This window comes from Notolepis coatsorum (assembly GCF_963971535.1).
Source record: "Notolepis coatsorum genome assembly, chromosome: 9".
Lineage (NCBI taxonomy): Eukaryota > Metazoa > Chordata > Actinopteri > Aulopiformes > Paralepididae > Notolepis > Notolepis coatsorum.
Window position 1 is genome coordinate 29,916,079 of NC_140173.1, and position 17,500 is coordinate 29,933,578.

At 39.9% G+C, this 17,500-nt stretch overlaps 1 protein-coding gene across 1 annotated transcript in view; it reads left to right on the plus strand.

Annotated features, from left to right (window-relative positions):
- LOC311234564 (sodium/calcium exchanger 1-like) overlaps positions 1-17,500 on the plus strand; it is a gene marked incomplete at its 3' end in the record, with an annotated part of 397,303 nt that overhangs the window by 274,216 nt on the left and 105,587 nt on the right. The gene's annotated exons all lie outside the window — the stretch shown is intronic.

A 17,500-nucleotide genomic window follows, 5' to 3' on the forward strand; every position in this document is an offset into this window, starting at 1 on the left:
TATATTGGACATTTGTATTAATTATATCAAGCGAAGAACTGAGAAATTTGGCAGAGAGAGACGGCAACATTATCGTGGGTTTGCGCCGTGATGTATATCTCCACCTCCCAACGACTTGGTGCTGCTCATAATGTCCGGTGAAAATAATTCCCTCTAAGCACAATTTGATTATTTGAATTGTATTAAAATAGGCTAAAATTAAATAGCCTATGCGATGAACGAAACAATCATTACATTTGTCGTTGCTTCACCAAGCAGCCGGTCTAATAATGACACCGCTGTGTCAGCGCGAGCTGGCTGCTGATATATTTACGTGAAGCATGGAGCACTTGGAGCAGGCAGAGCAGAGCAGCGGTGTCAGCAGCGCCCCCACCCAACAGCTGAATTGCCAATGGCTGAATTGGAGTACTGCACCCTGCCAAGCCATGCTTCACGTAAATATATCAGCTCGCGCTGACAGCAGGATGTCATTATTAGACCGGCTGCTTGGTGAAGCAACGACAAACGTAATGATTGTTTCGTTCATCGCATAGGCTATTTAATTTTAGCCTATTTTAAAATTAATACAATTCAAATAATCTAATTGTGTTTAGAGGGAATTATTTTCACCGGACATTATGACCGGAGAGATTAAATATGTCGGACTTCAACAGATTTTGCCGGTCAAATACCGGTAATTACCGGCTAACGGAAACGCTGCACCGCACATGTGCACCGTGACTCGTGACTGGAGACTAGCTCTGCTAGCACACATAGCCTACTGTGTACAGACGGTTTCAAACTGTATTTTAAATTAGAAAGCAAACTTTTGGTCAGTATTGTCATTTGGACAAGCAAAGCCATTACTTTAAGTTGCAGGCAAGAAAGACAAGTCTGTCCACTGTCTCTGGTTTTAAAACTGCCCTGTTGCAAGTCACACAAAACATATATATATATATATTTTGGTATTTTTATTATCAATCGATATCGATTATTAAAATATATCGCGATTAGGGATGTCCGATATTATCGGCCGATATTGGCATTAAAATGTGATATCGGAAAATATCGGTATCGGTTTTCAATTTTTTTTTTTTTTTTTTATATTTCTATAACCTTTATTTACCCACGCAAGCAAGTAAGAACAAATTCTGATTTTATTTATTGTCAAAAGTATGCATAATGTTGTGTTAATTCCACAACACGAGATATGTAATGTTAATTACCTGAAATTATTCAGTTTTTTTTGGGGGGGGAACCCTGCATATATCGGTATCGGTTGATATCGGTATCGGAAATTAAGAGTTGGACAATATCGGTATATCGGTATCGGTAAAAAAGCCAATATCGAGCATCCCTAATTGCGATAATTATCATTATCGTTTTATCGTAAATTATCGCCCAGCCCTAATCAGGAATACTTCAATAGGAGTAACAGGTACTTGGAGGTACAAGGTTTCCTCAGGACAACAAACTAGTATACTCCACCCACCATGATAAGCCTCTATTGAAAAGGCGACATGCTAGCATTATGTTTTAGTGAACTTAGCATAGAAGCCACTGTCATTTACATGCCTAAAGATATTTTATCATAACAATATCATTCCCAAGAAAGTGTGTGTTTCTGACGCTAGGCTCTACACAGCATTGATGGTTGTAACATAACTTTGTCCATACTCACAAGAACCAGGCTTAAACTAACTTTGTCCCTGCTCACAAGAACCAGGCTTAAACTAACGTTGTCCCTGCTCACAAGAACCAGGCTTAAACTAACTTTGTCCCTGCTCACAAGAACCAGGCTTAAACTAACTTTGTCCCTGCTCACAAGAACCAGGCTTAAACTAACTTTGTCCCTGCTCACAAGAACCAGGCTTAAACTAACTGTGTCCCTGCTCACAAGAACCAGGCTTAAACTAACTTTGTCCCTGCTCACAAGAACCAGGCTTAAGCTAACTTTGTCCCTGCTCACAAGAACCAGGCTTAAGCCCGAGCGGTCCGGTAATTAATGTAACATTTTCTTTTCGAATGTAGCCAAGAGTAAAGACCCTAACCCTATCAAAACAGCAGTCAAAGTGTATATTTTCAGCACTATGCTTGTTTACCAATTATTTTAAGCGTTACTAGCTACATATGAGTTCATAAATATCTCGGCGCATCCCGGGCGGAAACTGGATGATTTAGATAAAGGAAGCTGTCATAGCTGTGTGTGTAGTCCTATGAAAGAAGAGTCCCAGGGCTTTCGATGGGCTTTAGCATTTAATAAAACTACACTACCCAGCTCACGCCAGCCCCTGTCAAACTTGGAGCCGTCTGGCGTGAAATAATTTATCAACATTCTTTTTCACGGGTCCAACAAACCTGGACGTTTCATTCACAGTCTTTGCTGCCCTGTTATGGGCGCCTGGTGGTACTAAATCCAGATTCATATTTCAAATTGCATGTGTCCGGGGGCGGCTAAGTGGCACAGTGGGCAAGGCGCTTGCCACTAATGCAGGAGATGCTGGGTTCGAGCCCAGCTCTCGGCATTGCTACCAGCTTGGCTGGCCGTTCATACTAACACAATTGGCAGTGTTAGGGGTGGGAAGCTGGTGGGTGGGGATCGGACGTTGTGACCAGCGACTCCTACAGGTCGGTTGGTGCGCCTGTACAGCAGAATCAGGAAGTATCGGGGGCAGCGTGAGCCTCCCACGCGTTACTCCTCGCCACTGAGAGATCGCGCTGTGCAGGTGAAAAGATGCGACGGCTGCCTCCTCGTGTACCGGAGGGGACACGTGATGCAAGGCTTTGTCCACATTGCAGCCGGCCAGTGGGAGGCATGGTCTAACAACGTTCGAGACAGGGGAGGGGTGAATTGGACAAAATACGAAATTGGGATGGGAGAAAAATAGAAAATGGGAGAAAAAGTAGATACAAATAAAAAATTATGTGTCCGGATGGCAAAATGCAGTACTGTATCTACAAAAAAAACTGTAAATCATCTGCCCTTTATTAATTAGCTTCGATTTTTTGTACACTTGATTGCAAGAAGGTGCTGGATGATCTCAGTGGCTCAGAATTGTTCACGTCTGGTCAATGTTAGCATGGTGTTATTCACCATCAATAATTTATGTTCTCCTTTGGTTCATTACAATTTACTCAAGCCTAGTAACAGACACAATATTTCTGACACTGGGAATACATTCCCTGAGGCCCATAGATGTCCCTAGATACCAGGAACATGCAAATGTCTCTCCTCTCCTCTCTCAGCTCTCCTCTCCCCTCATCTCCTCTCTCATCTCCTCTCTCATCTCCTCTCTCAGCTCTCCTCTCCTCTCCTCTCCTCTCCTCTCCTCTCCTCTCCTCTCCTCTCCTCTCCTCTCCTCTCCTCTCCTCTCCTCTCCTCTCCTCTCTCATCTCTCCTCTCCCCTCATCTCCTCTCTCATCTCCTCCCTCTCCTCTCCTCTCCTCTCCTCTCATCTCCTCTCCTCTCCTCTCCTCTCCTCTCCTCTCCTCTCCTCTCCTCTCCTCTCCTCTCCTCTCCTCTCCTCTCCTCTCCTCTCCCCTCATCTCATCTCCTTTCCTCTCCTCATCCGTGTCCGGCTGACAGCTTTTCTTCATACCCTGCTGTCCGCTGGCTTTGGTCACTCTTAAGGGACCTGGTACACAGAGAACAAGTGCTTGAGTAGAGGACACGTTTCATGCCATTCCTAATGCCTAAGTGACATGCATAATGCACTAACATATAATACTTTATGGCAAACACCTGTATTGACGATGAGGTACACATACATCAGTGAGGAAACAAACACGCATGTATTGATCAGCAGTGTTGGGGAAACCACTCTCAAACGGTCACAACTATAAGTAGTTAAAGTAAATGTAAACCACTCTCAGATAAATGTAGCTTGTCAAACTAAAACCACTTTGAACAAGTCGTTAAACTGTATTGAAACTGCACTGCAGATTATTAGAGTCTGTAATTGAATGTAGTTACACAGAGCAACAACTGAACTGACGCTGAGAAAGTTGCTCAATATATAAGCGTTCAGTTTATTTATGTTTTAATATTTTGTCATGTTCCCATTCAGCAGGTAACACATCTACTAGACATATATTCAGCAGGTAACACATCTACTAGACATATATTCAGTAGGTAACACATCTACTAGACATATATTCAGTAGGTAACACATCGACTAGACATATATTCAGTAGGTAACACATCGACTAGACATATATTCAGTAGGTAACACATCGACTAGACATATATTCAGTAGGTAACACATCTACTAGACATATATTCAGCAGGTAACACATCTACTAGACATATATTCAGTAGGTAACACATCTACTAGACATATATTCAGTAGGTAACACATCTACTAGACATATATTCAGTAGGTAACACATCCACTAGACATATATTCAGCAGGTAACACATCTACTAGACATATATTCAGTAGGTAACACATCTTATAGACATATATTCAGTAGGTAACACATCTACTAGACATATATTCAGTAGGTAACACATCTACTAGACATATATTCAACAGGTAACACATCTACTAGACATATATTCAGCAGGTAACACATCTACTAGACATATATTCAGCAGGTAACACATCTACTAGACATATATTCAGCAGGTAACACATCTACTAGACATATATTCAGTAGGTAACACATCGTATAGACATATATTCAGTAGGTAACACATCTACTAGACATATATTCAGTAGGTAACACATCTACTAGATATATATTCAGTAGGTAACACATCCACTAGACATATATTCAGCAGGTAACACATCTACTAGACATATATTCAGTAGGTAACACATCTTATAGACATATATTCAGTAGGTAACACATCTACTAGACATATATTCAGTAGGTAACACATCCACTAGACATATATTCAGCAGGTAACACATCTACTAGACATATATTCAGTAGGTAACACATCTTATAGACGTATATTCAGTAGGTAACACATCTACTAGACATATATTCAGTAGGTAACACATCTACTAGACATATATTCAACAGGTAACACATCTACTAGACATATATTCAGCAGGTAACACATCTACTAGACATATATTCAGCAGGTAACACATCTACTAGACATATATTCAGCAGGTAACACATCTACTAGACATATATTCAGTAGGTAACACATCTTATAGACATATATTCAGTAGGTAACACATCTACTAGACATATATTCAGTAGGTAACACATCCTATAGACATATATTCAGTAGGTAACACAGCGACTAGACATATATTCAGCAGGTAACACATCTACTAGACATATATTCAGTTGGTAACACATCTACTAGACATATATTCAGTAGGTAACACATCTACTAGACATATATTCAGCAGGTAACACATCTACTAGACATATATTCAGTAGGTAACACATCTACTAGACATATATTCAGTAGGTAACACATCTACTAGACATATATTCAGTAGGTAACACATCCACTAGACATATATTCAGCAGGTAACACATCTACTAGACATATATTCAGTAGGTAACACATCTTATAGACATATATTCAGTAGGTAACACATCTACTAGACATATATTCAGTAGGTAACACATCCACTAGACATATATTCAGCAGGTAACACATCTACTAGACATATATTCAGTAGGTAACACATCTTATAGACATATATTCAGTAGGTAACACATCTACTAGACATATATTCAGTAGGTAACACATCTACTAGACATATATTCAACAGGTAACACATCTACTAGACATATATTCAGCAGGTAACACATCTACTAGACATATATTCAGCAGGTAACACATCTACTAGACATATATTCAGCAGGTAACACATCTACTAGACATATATTCAGTAGGTAACACATCTACTAGACATATATTCAGTAGGTAACACATCTACTAGACATATATTCAGTAGGTAACACATCTACTAGATATATATTCAGTAGGTAACACATCCACTAGACATATATTCAGCAGGTAACACATCTACTAGACATATATTCAGTAGGTAACACATCTTATAGACATATATTCAGTAGGTAACACATCTACTAGACATATATTCAGTAGGTAACACATCCACTAGACATATATTCAGCAGGTAACACATCTACTAGACATATATTCAGTAGGTAACACATCTTATAGACATATATTCAGTAGGTAACACATCTACTAGACATATATTCAGTAGGTAACACATCTACTAGACATATATTCAACAGGTAACACATCTACTAGACATATATTCAGCAGGTAACACATCTACTAGACATATATTCAGCAGGTAACACATCTACTAGACATATATTCAGCAGGTAACACATCTACTAGACATATATTCAGTAGGTAACACATCTTATAGACATATATTCAGTAGGTAACACATCTACTAGACATATATTCAGTAGGTAACACATCCTATAGACATATATTCAGTAGGTAACACAGCGACTAGACATATATTCAGCAGGTAACACATCTACTAGACATATATTCAGTTGGTAACACATCTACTAGACATATATTCAGTAGGTAACACATCTACTAGACATATATTCAGCAGGTAACACATCGACTAGACATATATTCAGCAGGTAACACATCTACTAGACATATATTCAGCAGGTAACACATCGACTAGACATATATTCAGCAGGTAACACATCTACTAGACATATATTCAGTAGGTAACACATCTTATAGACATATATTCAGTAGGTAACACATCTACTAGACATATATTCAGTAGGTAACACATCTACTAGACATATATTCAACAGGTAACACATCTACTAGACATATATTCAGCAGGTAACACATCTACTAGACATATATTCAGCAGGTAACACATCTACTAGACATATATTCAGCAGGTAACACATCTACTAGACATATATTCAGTAGGTAACACATCTTATAGACATATATTCAGTAGGTAACACATCTACTAGACATATATTCAGTAGGTAACACATCCTATAGACATATATTCAGTAGGTAACACAGCGACTAGACATATATTCAGCAGGTAACACATCTACTAGACATATATTCAGTTGGTAACACATCTACTAGACATATATTCAGTAGGTAACACATCTACTAGACATATATTCAGCAGGTAACACATCGACTAGACATATATTCAGCAGGTAACACATCTACTAGACATATATTCAGCAGGTAACACATCGACTAGACATATATTCAGCAGGTAACACATCTACTAGACATATATTCAGTAGGTAACACATCTACTAGACATATATTCAGTAGGTAACACATCTACTAGACATATATTCAGCAGGTAACACATCTACTAGACATATATTCAGTAGGTAACACATCTACTAGACATATAGTCAGTAGGTAACACATCTACTAGACATATATTCAGTAGGTAACACATCGACTAGACATATATTCAGCAGGTAACACATCTACTAGACATATATTCAGTAGGTAACACATCTACTAGACATATATTCAGTAGGTAACACATCTACTAGACATATATTCAGTAGGTAACACATCTACTAGACATATATTCAGTAGGTAACACATCTACAAGACATATATTCAGTAGGTAACACATCTACTAGACATATATTCAGCAGGTAACACATCTACTAGACATATATTCAGTAGGTAACACATCTACTAGACATATATTCAGTAGGTAACACATCTACTAGACATATATTCAGCAGGTAACACATCCACTAGACATATATTCAGTAGGTAACACATCTACTAGACATATATTCAGTAGGTAACACATCTACTAGACATATATTCAGTATGTAACACATCTACTAGACATATATTCAGTAGGTAACACATCTTATAGACATATATTCAGTAGGTAACACATCTACTAGACATATATTCAGTTGGTAACACATCTACTAGACATATATTCAGTAGGTAACACATCTACTAGACATATATTCAGCAGGTAACACATCGACTAGACATATATTCAGCAGGTAACACATCTACTAGACATATATTCAGCAGGTAACACATCGACTAGACATATATTCAGCAGGTAACACATCTACAAGACATATATTCAGTAGGTAACACATCTAATAGACATATATTCAGTAGGTAACACATCTACTAGACATATATTCAGCAGGTAACACATCTACTAGACATATATTCAGTAGGTAACACATCTACTAGACATATAGTCAGTAGGTAACACATCTACTAGACATATATTCAGTAGGTAACACATCGACTAGACATATATTCAGCAGGTAACACATCTACTAGACATATATTCAGTAGGTAACACATCTACTAGACATATATTCAGTAGGTAACACATCTACTAGACATATATTCAGTAGGTAACACATCTACTAGACATATATTCAGTAGGTAACACATCTACTAGACATATATTCAGTAGGTAACACATCTACTAGACATATATTCAGTAGGTAACACATCCACTAGACATATATTCAGTAGGTAACACATCTACTAGACATATATTCAACAGGTAACACATCTACTAGACATATATTCAGTAGGTAACACATCTACTAGACATATATTCAGTAGGTAACACATCGACTAGACATATATTCAGTAGGTAACACATCTACTAGACATATATTCAGTAGGTAACACATCGACTAGACATATATTCAGTAGGTAACACATCTTATAGACATATATTCAGTAAGCATCCTGCTGAGTTTTTATACAGGCCAAATACAATAGTGATCTATAGGAAGGGAGTGGGTTATTTTCCACCAAAAGTAGGCTTGGCCGCAAGAAAAGAGCCAAAGCCGGTCTGATCGTAACCATGAGTCATGTGTCATAAGATGAGGGTTTAAATAGTGGATTTTTTTGTTACATAATGTCATATCTACCAGAAGCACAACTGAAATGGGTGTTGTAAGGCAGGGAAAACATATATATATATATATATATATATATATATATATATATATATATATATATATATATATATATATATATATATATATATATATATATATACAGTATATGTCATATAAAACATCTATACCGGTAGGAAAGTGGCCATACAGTATTCTTTTTTTCCGATCAAATCTTTATTAATTTTCTTCTTTTTTTTCAAAAACAAGACAAGACACAACACAATACGGTAATTATAATTATAAACAACAATAATAGACAGGACTTCACATGACAATAACAGTAGTAATAATAATAACACAAAATGATAATGAATTGGACTAACAAAATATTAAAACAGAGTATAAATTAAATAAGTCACCACTTAAATTCTATGTAAGGAGTAGGACTTAACCCCTTACTGTATAGTGGACCTCCTGAGCACCCTCCATCTCCAGATCCGGCAGCCATGGATCTCAACCCGGAGGGCCCACAGTCCGGCACCCCCGCGAGCCAAAGCACGACGCCTCTTTGATGCCTTGACCCGCAGAGACCCCGAACCACGGCCCCCCCCGGCCCGAGCCCACAACCACCAGATCCACAGCCAGAGGGACCCCGAAACATATATAATTAAATATATAAGCAAAAACAAAATCAAATACAAAAAAAACAAAAAGAAAAATAATGGACATGAACACTCGCTCGTTCTCCCCTCCATATGTTCCAATGGCACCGTTTGGACATAAGGTACATCGAGAGTCAGGTCTGAGACCCATTAGGTTCAATCGCCTGGGGGTCAAATAAGTCATATGAACAAGATTTAGATGAATCTGTTGGTGATCTGGGTTGCGTGATGATAGCCGAATATTTTCCCAGACTGCATCCCAATCAAAATCTATATCCAACTCAGGGATATCCTTTCTCCAAATCGTATCTAGGGGTAGGACATAAGTAAGTGGCGATAAAAGTCAGAGACGAAGCCTATCGATGTCTCCCTGTCATAAAATAATTTGTGGACTAGTGAAACGTCCCATGGAACACCATGAGCCTTCAGAGCTGCTCTCATTTGTAAATAAAAGAAAAAGGAGGTTCCGGGGAGATCTTATCTGTTGGATATATCCTGGAAAGATCCGAGACCAGAGTTATCAAAGATGTCCCCCAATGTATGGATGCCTTTCTTTTCCCATCTAGCGTACCTAATGGGTTGTTGTCCAATAAGTATTAAATTGTTATTAAATAGGGGGGAATGCGTGTGCCATTTATGGCGGTTAGTGCACTCTTTCTGGGTGTCACGCCAAATCTGGTAATTTATCGTAATTTACATTGCTTAATTGAAATGTTGGTATACACAATATCCTGAAGTCTATAAGGGGTTACTATCTTCTCCTCCAATGGTCGCCAGGACACAGCTGCTTGAGCGTCAAACCAAGTGATGAGAGGTCTCAAAGAGTAAGCTTGAAAATAATATTTGAAGTCTGGAAATGCTAAACCCCCGTCGAGTTTACTCCTCTGTGAAGTGGATCTCTTTAAGCGTGGGCGTTTGTTGTTCCAGACGAATTTATATGCAGCAGAGTGCAGTTTTTGCCAGTAACCAACAGGAGGAGATAACGGTAGCATGTAGCTGATAAAGTTAATTCTGGGTAAAACATTCATCTTAATTATTGAGGCACAGCCTGTAATGAGTTTTTTTATTTGGACCACCTGTTGAAATAATTTGCAATCTTGTCACCCAAGCTGGAGTAGTTATACTTTACTGTCTGGCTAATAGTGGGGAATATTTCAATCCCAAAACACTTAAAGTGCTCTACCATGAGTATGTTTGCTGGAAGGATGGTTGCCTTCGCAGTCTCATTGAGTGGAAGGAAGGCTGATTTTGGCCAGTTGATCTTAAATCCAGATATACTGCCAAAATCATCTATTACTTGGAGAAGATGAGGTAGAGAGACGGCAGGGTTCTGCATAAATAGGAGTACATCATCTGCGTATAAGCTGATATGGTGATGTGTGCTTTTAATTGACACAGGGGATATAATCTGGGATTGTCTTATGTACTGAGCTAGAGGTTCGAGTGATAAAGCAAAGAGTCCGGGACTAAGAGTACAACCCTGTCTAGAAGAGCGCGAGACAGAGAAGAGTGGCGAGCAGAGTTTCCCTGTTAAGATCATGGCCGAAGGCCCTGTGTAGATAACTTTGATCATGTGAATGAATCCCTCACCTAACCTCATCCTTCTAAGGACTGCCCACAAATAAGACCACTCCAATCTGTCAAAGGCCTTCATCGCGTCTAAGGACATGACAGCCGTAGGGGTTGCGACATCCTTGCTGGCATCAATCACGTGCAGTAACCGTCTGATATTATCCGTGACCAGTCGGCCTCTTATAAAGCCAGTCTGATCAGGGTTAACCAGAGATGTCATATGCTTTTGAAGTCGGATGGCTAGCACCTTAGCATATAACTTGAGATCGGCTCAGAGGAGACTTAAGGGTCGATAGCTGCCACACTCGGTGGGATCCTTATCTTTCTTGAGTAGGACAGATATAAGTGCCATATTGACATCCCTGGAAAAATTGCCCTCTTTGACTGAGTGTAAAATCATTGAAAGTAATAAGGGACCGAGTACATCCCAGAACGCAATATAGAGTTCCGGTGGAATGCCGTCCCAACCAGGAGCCTTGCCCCGCTGCATGTCAGCAATCGCCTCCCTAAGCTCATCTAGTGTGATAGGTGCAGCTAACCGTTTAGCGTCATCCTCTGAGATTTGTAGTAAGTTAATTTGACTAAGATAGTCCTCCAGCTTGGTATGATCAAAGCCCACTTCTGACTTGCACAGGTTGGAATAAAACGAGCGAAATGTATCGTTGATTTTGTTGGGGTTGGTGGTTTATCCCCCTGTTGGTTCTTAATGGCAGTGATATCCGCAAATTGTTCACTGGCCCGTATCTTCATAGCTAGTAGGTAACTAGGTCTAGAGCCATGAAAGTAGTAGTGTTGTCTTGTTCTGTGCATTTGAAATTCAGACTGTTGTCTTAAAATTTAGTTAATCTCCTTTTTCACCACCTTAACACTGTCAGTGCCACGAGGTGGCGCCAGAGTTAGCGCTTGAATGCCACCATCGGCGCCAATGTTAACCTTAATATCGCCTAATCTATGTTTAAAATTATGGCTATGTGTCTAATCTGCCCGTCGCTTATCAAATAATCCTTTTCCAGTCAGTGCTGTCAAGGCAGATTGGTTTTTTATCGCTTCATTTCCGTTTGAGAGCATTTTGAAAAGCACCCGTTTTGAGGTAAAAAACAGTCCATTCTGGGCCATTCTATAATAATCATCTTTTACTGGAATATTCCAGAACGTTGATATTTGTCGGCCTATTTATGAATCGTTTTCAAATAAACGCTAGATGATCAATATTATACGTACACGCACGCCCATTCGAGCCGCGCACGGATAATCGCTGTGTTCATTTCCTCTTGGATTTTTACAGTGAAACCGATAGTGGACATTTCACAAAACAGCTTATATCTTCATCAAAATGAGTCTGATTATCCTAACACTGATAACATAGATTCCTTACCTGACATCAGATGGTATCCAACTGGTATATTCCAAATTCCTGATCACCATTCGAAAAAATCGATAAGTGTATAGATTTTGATTTTGATTTTATTACGGATCCCCATTAGCTGGTGCCATGGCAACCAGCTAGTCTTCCCGGGATCCACACAAAAAAACATACAAAAACAATTATTGCAAAACAGAATTATTAAAAGCCAGTACTCAACATACAATATACAATGAAACTAACAATTACGATGGCTAAAATTACATGCAAGCAAAGAAACAGAAAACAAAAAAACAAAACAAAACAAAATACAAAATACAGTGTTAAATACAATTTAAGATAGATCACGTGATACAGTAGAACACATGATTCCGTGGGGCTCAGAGGCTCCAGAATGAACTCGGATAACCCTGGCTGCATCAGTGGTCTGGAAAATGTGGAGTACAGGATTTTTTTCCCCATCCATTTTCATTGAGTCCATTTCAAAATCCCTTATGTCACTTGGGAGATGATAGGGGGTGCTTTTTTCTACATCTAATCACCGGCGGCTCTCGGGTAGACTAGGGTAGGCTCGCGATTTCAGATCGCTAAAAAAAAATCAGAGAAATCTCGTGAGTGGCTTTCAACGAGATATTAATAATTCAGAGAAAACTCGTGAGTGGCATAGAAAGTGTTAATTTGGAGCTCCAGTCGGCTAGAGTAGTTGTGCTGCATAGAAGACATCATTGTTTTATGAAGCTCTTCCAAATCTACCAACTTGGAGAGACGTCCCTTGCAGAGATTTTAAGCAAATAGAGTGGTGTTACTTATAATAAACCCCTTAATTGAATTCCATACAATTCTGGGATCCTGTACCGATCCAGCATTAAACTGCAGGAATTCAATGAGCTTCTCCTTAAATTGCAGGTTGAATTCCTCGTTCTTCAGCAGCATTGAGTTAAAGCGCCATCTAGGGGCACAGGATGTTATTTTACTGAGTGAACCCTTAAGGAGGATGTATTTGTGGTCTGACAGTGCAATGGGCCTCAAGTCAACGTCAAAGCTATCGAATAGCCTAGAGGAAGAAAAAACATAATCAATTCTGGAAAAAGTCTTATGTCTCGCGGAGAAAAAAGAGTAGTCTTGCGCGGTTGGGTTGAGTAACCGCCACATATCAATTACCCCTGTCTTTAGACTAGGCACGTAGGGCCGCGGTCGCTTGCTTCTGATCGTGGGTTTCAGCGCTACTGGACTTATCAATCAATGGATCCCAAATGGCATTGAAATCAGCACCCACTATAAATGAGTACTCGGGTAGTTTCAACATCTCTGTAGTGAGTACAGTATAACAGTTAGCGTCATACACATTAGGGGCGTAGGCGGCTATCGGAGCAATTTTCCTGTTAGAGTATTCCATCTTAGCAGTAGTAATTCGACCATCTGCATCAGACCACACGTCTAATAGTTTAATATTCAACTTTCGCTTAGCTACTATGGCTACTCCACGGGACTTAGTGCTAAAAGAAGAGGAGCTTATGTTATGATAAAATGTGTTTGCAAGTCTTGCACTGTCAGCCATTAAACTCAGCAAAGCGACATCCACCTCCTGCCTTTTGAACCATGTTAGTACACTTGTGCATTTATGTGGAATATTAAGACCCCCTGTATTCCAGATCAATATGTTTAAATTAGCCATAATCCAACCAGGTTGCAGTATGACTGAACGTGATTCCTTGCTGAAGTAGAGCACTATAACATATACACATCCCCACGCCAAGGTCCTGTTGGGCGAGAGCAAACACATAATAGAGCAAGTCACAAAAAAAGAAAAACAAAAATCCCCCTCCCCCCTTCAAATATCTTGTCCGATGTCGACATCAGTTGGCACTGTGACCGGGTCCCAGCAACCACAACCAAATTACGTAACTTAACCATACCAAAATGTTTATATTGTAACGATTTAGAAAAAGGGAATAAAGGTTGTCTGAATTACATTTCAAATTGTCAATATTCATGCCCGTAACTGAGACAATACCGTATAGAGAAATCGAATTTTACCGTTCTGAGGACTGAAAAAACTGCGGCCGGTAGTGTTTACAATAGTTGGATAGCTAGCTGGTATGCTACCAGCCCTTGTGCTCCAGAGCCGCTAGCCTGGTTAGCTGGTATGCTAGCAGCACATGTGTGAAACCCGCTCCACTCTTCATGGCCGCTAGCTTGGATAGCTAGCATGTTAGCAGGCCTCGTGTGAAGCCAGCCTCAAGTACCTGCTCCGGCCCCTCACTCTCCGTTGCTCGAGGTCTGCTCCACCGGGGGCGGTCTGTTCCTCTCAGCCGGGATGTTTGTATTGCTTTTCCGAATGAAGTCCTCCGCCTCGGATGGTGACTTGAATAGACGGTTGCACGACACAGCTCCTCGTCCCGTTTTTACCTTCAGCGTTACCGGGAACAATAGGTATACCTCCACCGCCCTTTAACGTGCTAGATCCATGGCTCTGGCGAAAGCTCTGCGTCGCCTCGCTGTGTAGTCACTCAAATCTGCGGCGAATCTCAGAGTACGGCCGTTCACCACCGGAGGATTCAACCTGGCCTCCTTTAGTATATCCTGTCTTGTCTGGAACCTCAGGCAGCAGAAGATGAATGTGCGTGGGTTTGTACGCTCGCTTTTCATCGGGGTAGCGGCTCTGAAGATCCTGTGCGCTCTTTCTATCTCAGGGCAGGCTAGCTTCGGGAACCACTGTGGTATAATTTTCTCGAGGAACTTAATCGGCGCGTCCTCCTCCACTTCAACCCGCATACTCTAACATTACATCTTCATTCCGTCTTCATTTCATAAGCCTGCAGCTTACCCTCCAAGGACGATATCTCAGTGGAGTTGGTATCAGCCAACTCTCCTCCACCACGGCTAACCGTGCTTCAACGCTTGCCACAGTTTCCTGTAGTTCATCCACCCTCCCGGTTAGCTTAGCCACGATAGCCTCTATTTCCTCACGGAATATAGACCTAATGAAGTCCTTATCAACGGCGTTCAGCGTTCCCATCATGGTCTTTGTCTGTTTAGACATGTTTCTAACGTAAAATAAAAGCGGATGGTATAAAAATAAAAACGTAATCAGTCTTAATGTGGCGTGGTTGCTGAGCTCCCCAAAGTCAACCAGCCATGCGCTTGCTGATCGAAACTGGAAGCCGCCATATGGTATTCTGATACTATATCTGTATGAAAGTGGCCATACGGTATTCTGATAATATATCTGTATGAAAGTGGCCATACGGTATTCTGATACTATATCTGTATGAAAGTGGCCATATGGTATTCTGATAATATATCTGTATGAAAGTGGCCATACGGTATTCTGATACTATATCTGTATGAAAGTGGCCATACAGTATTCTGATAATATATCTGTATGAAAGTGGCCATACAGTATTCTGATAATATATCTGTATGAAAGTGGCCACATTCTTATGGACCCCAACTATGAACTCTGTTGCCTATACTCAGTTTATACTACCTTCACCGTCTACATCTGCCTTACACTGTAATCATAACTACATACCTCACCCTATAGTCTACCCATATATTACTGAAAACAACTGCACAGTGTGATAGTCATGTAGGCCTACAATAATTCCATTATACTGTGTATATATATATATATATATATACAACTTATCACCAAATAGTTTGTTTAGAAGTTGTGTCTCTTAACTCTTTGAGCGCCACAGCTTTCCCCATCTGCCAGCTTTTCTTGACCATTTTCACGATATTTCACGATCTTTGCGGAGCTATTGTATATTCTATATTATAGCTATGGAGACAATAGTATGGCTCATTTGACAGACACTATTTCTAGTCCAACATGTAAAAAATAGTTTGTTTCTACACACAGTTTGTACTAGTTTATTACACGCTAAACATCGCCCATTTCCAAAATAATCCAGTCTTTTTCCATAGATCACGAGATAAGACGCACTATATGCAATAAGCCCAAATCGTTCTGGTTGATCCCCTGAAACCCCAAATACTCCCAAATCAAAGGTATATAACATGTGCATATGTGCCTTCACAAAATCATGGGGGGGGGGGGGGGTAGTCTTACCCCAAAAATGTGATTGTTAGAAAAAGCTTGGTTCAGGTCTGGTAAAATAAGACACTGTGATCGTTACAGAAACATGTTTCAGGTTCGGTAAAATAGACATAGAATATACCTTACCCTAGCCAGAAGGTAATTATAATTCCAATGATCCCATCGGCGATCGCGATTACTCGTTTATATGTAATTACTCGTGTTTACGGGAAACTATAGGTTTTGAGGCGAGCAGATCTCCTAGCGATTGCTCTGAAGAGCTCCTCCCCCTCAGAAAGAGTCAGGACAGAAAGCAATCAGTAGAGACTATGTCTGAACTGGACTATCAGAGTTCAAAACGTAGGCGATACTGCCACTTGGTGAGATTCGATCGGCATTGTAATTTCAACGTAGGCAAATGAGCCAGGGACACCTAGAGTGATCCGGATGACCGTTTAGAACGGGGATCAAAGGAAAAAGATCAAAGGATCCAAAAAAACAAGTTTACTCGTTATTGCATCTCAAGCGTTGGTGGCGAAACATGAGTTTACTTGTTATTGGCCACGAATGAGTTAAGATAAGATAAGATATGATAAGATAAGATATTCCTTTATTGAACCCTGTGGTTGAAATGCAGGCATCATATCAGCATGGGGGAGGGGGGGGGGGGGGTTCAGGTATGGGCAGGGTAATAGTAGAAGAAATAAGTATAGGCAATACAATTATAGTATAGCAGAAAAGGTTAAAATAATCAGTGTAAACAATATAATTAACTCTGAATAAGTAGGCAGTGTGATCAAAGGTGCATATGAGGGTCTGTATGCCATAGGAGTTATATTGTACGCAGCGCCGTCTGGGAGAAATGCGAGGCCCTGTGCGAGATTTAAACGTGAGCCCCCCCCCCCCCCCTAAAGGTTAAAAAAAGAAAAGAAAAAAAGTAATATAATAAAAAAAAAAAAATAATTTAAATTAATTCATAAAAATAAATTAAAAAGATTT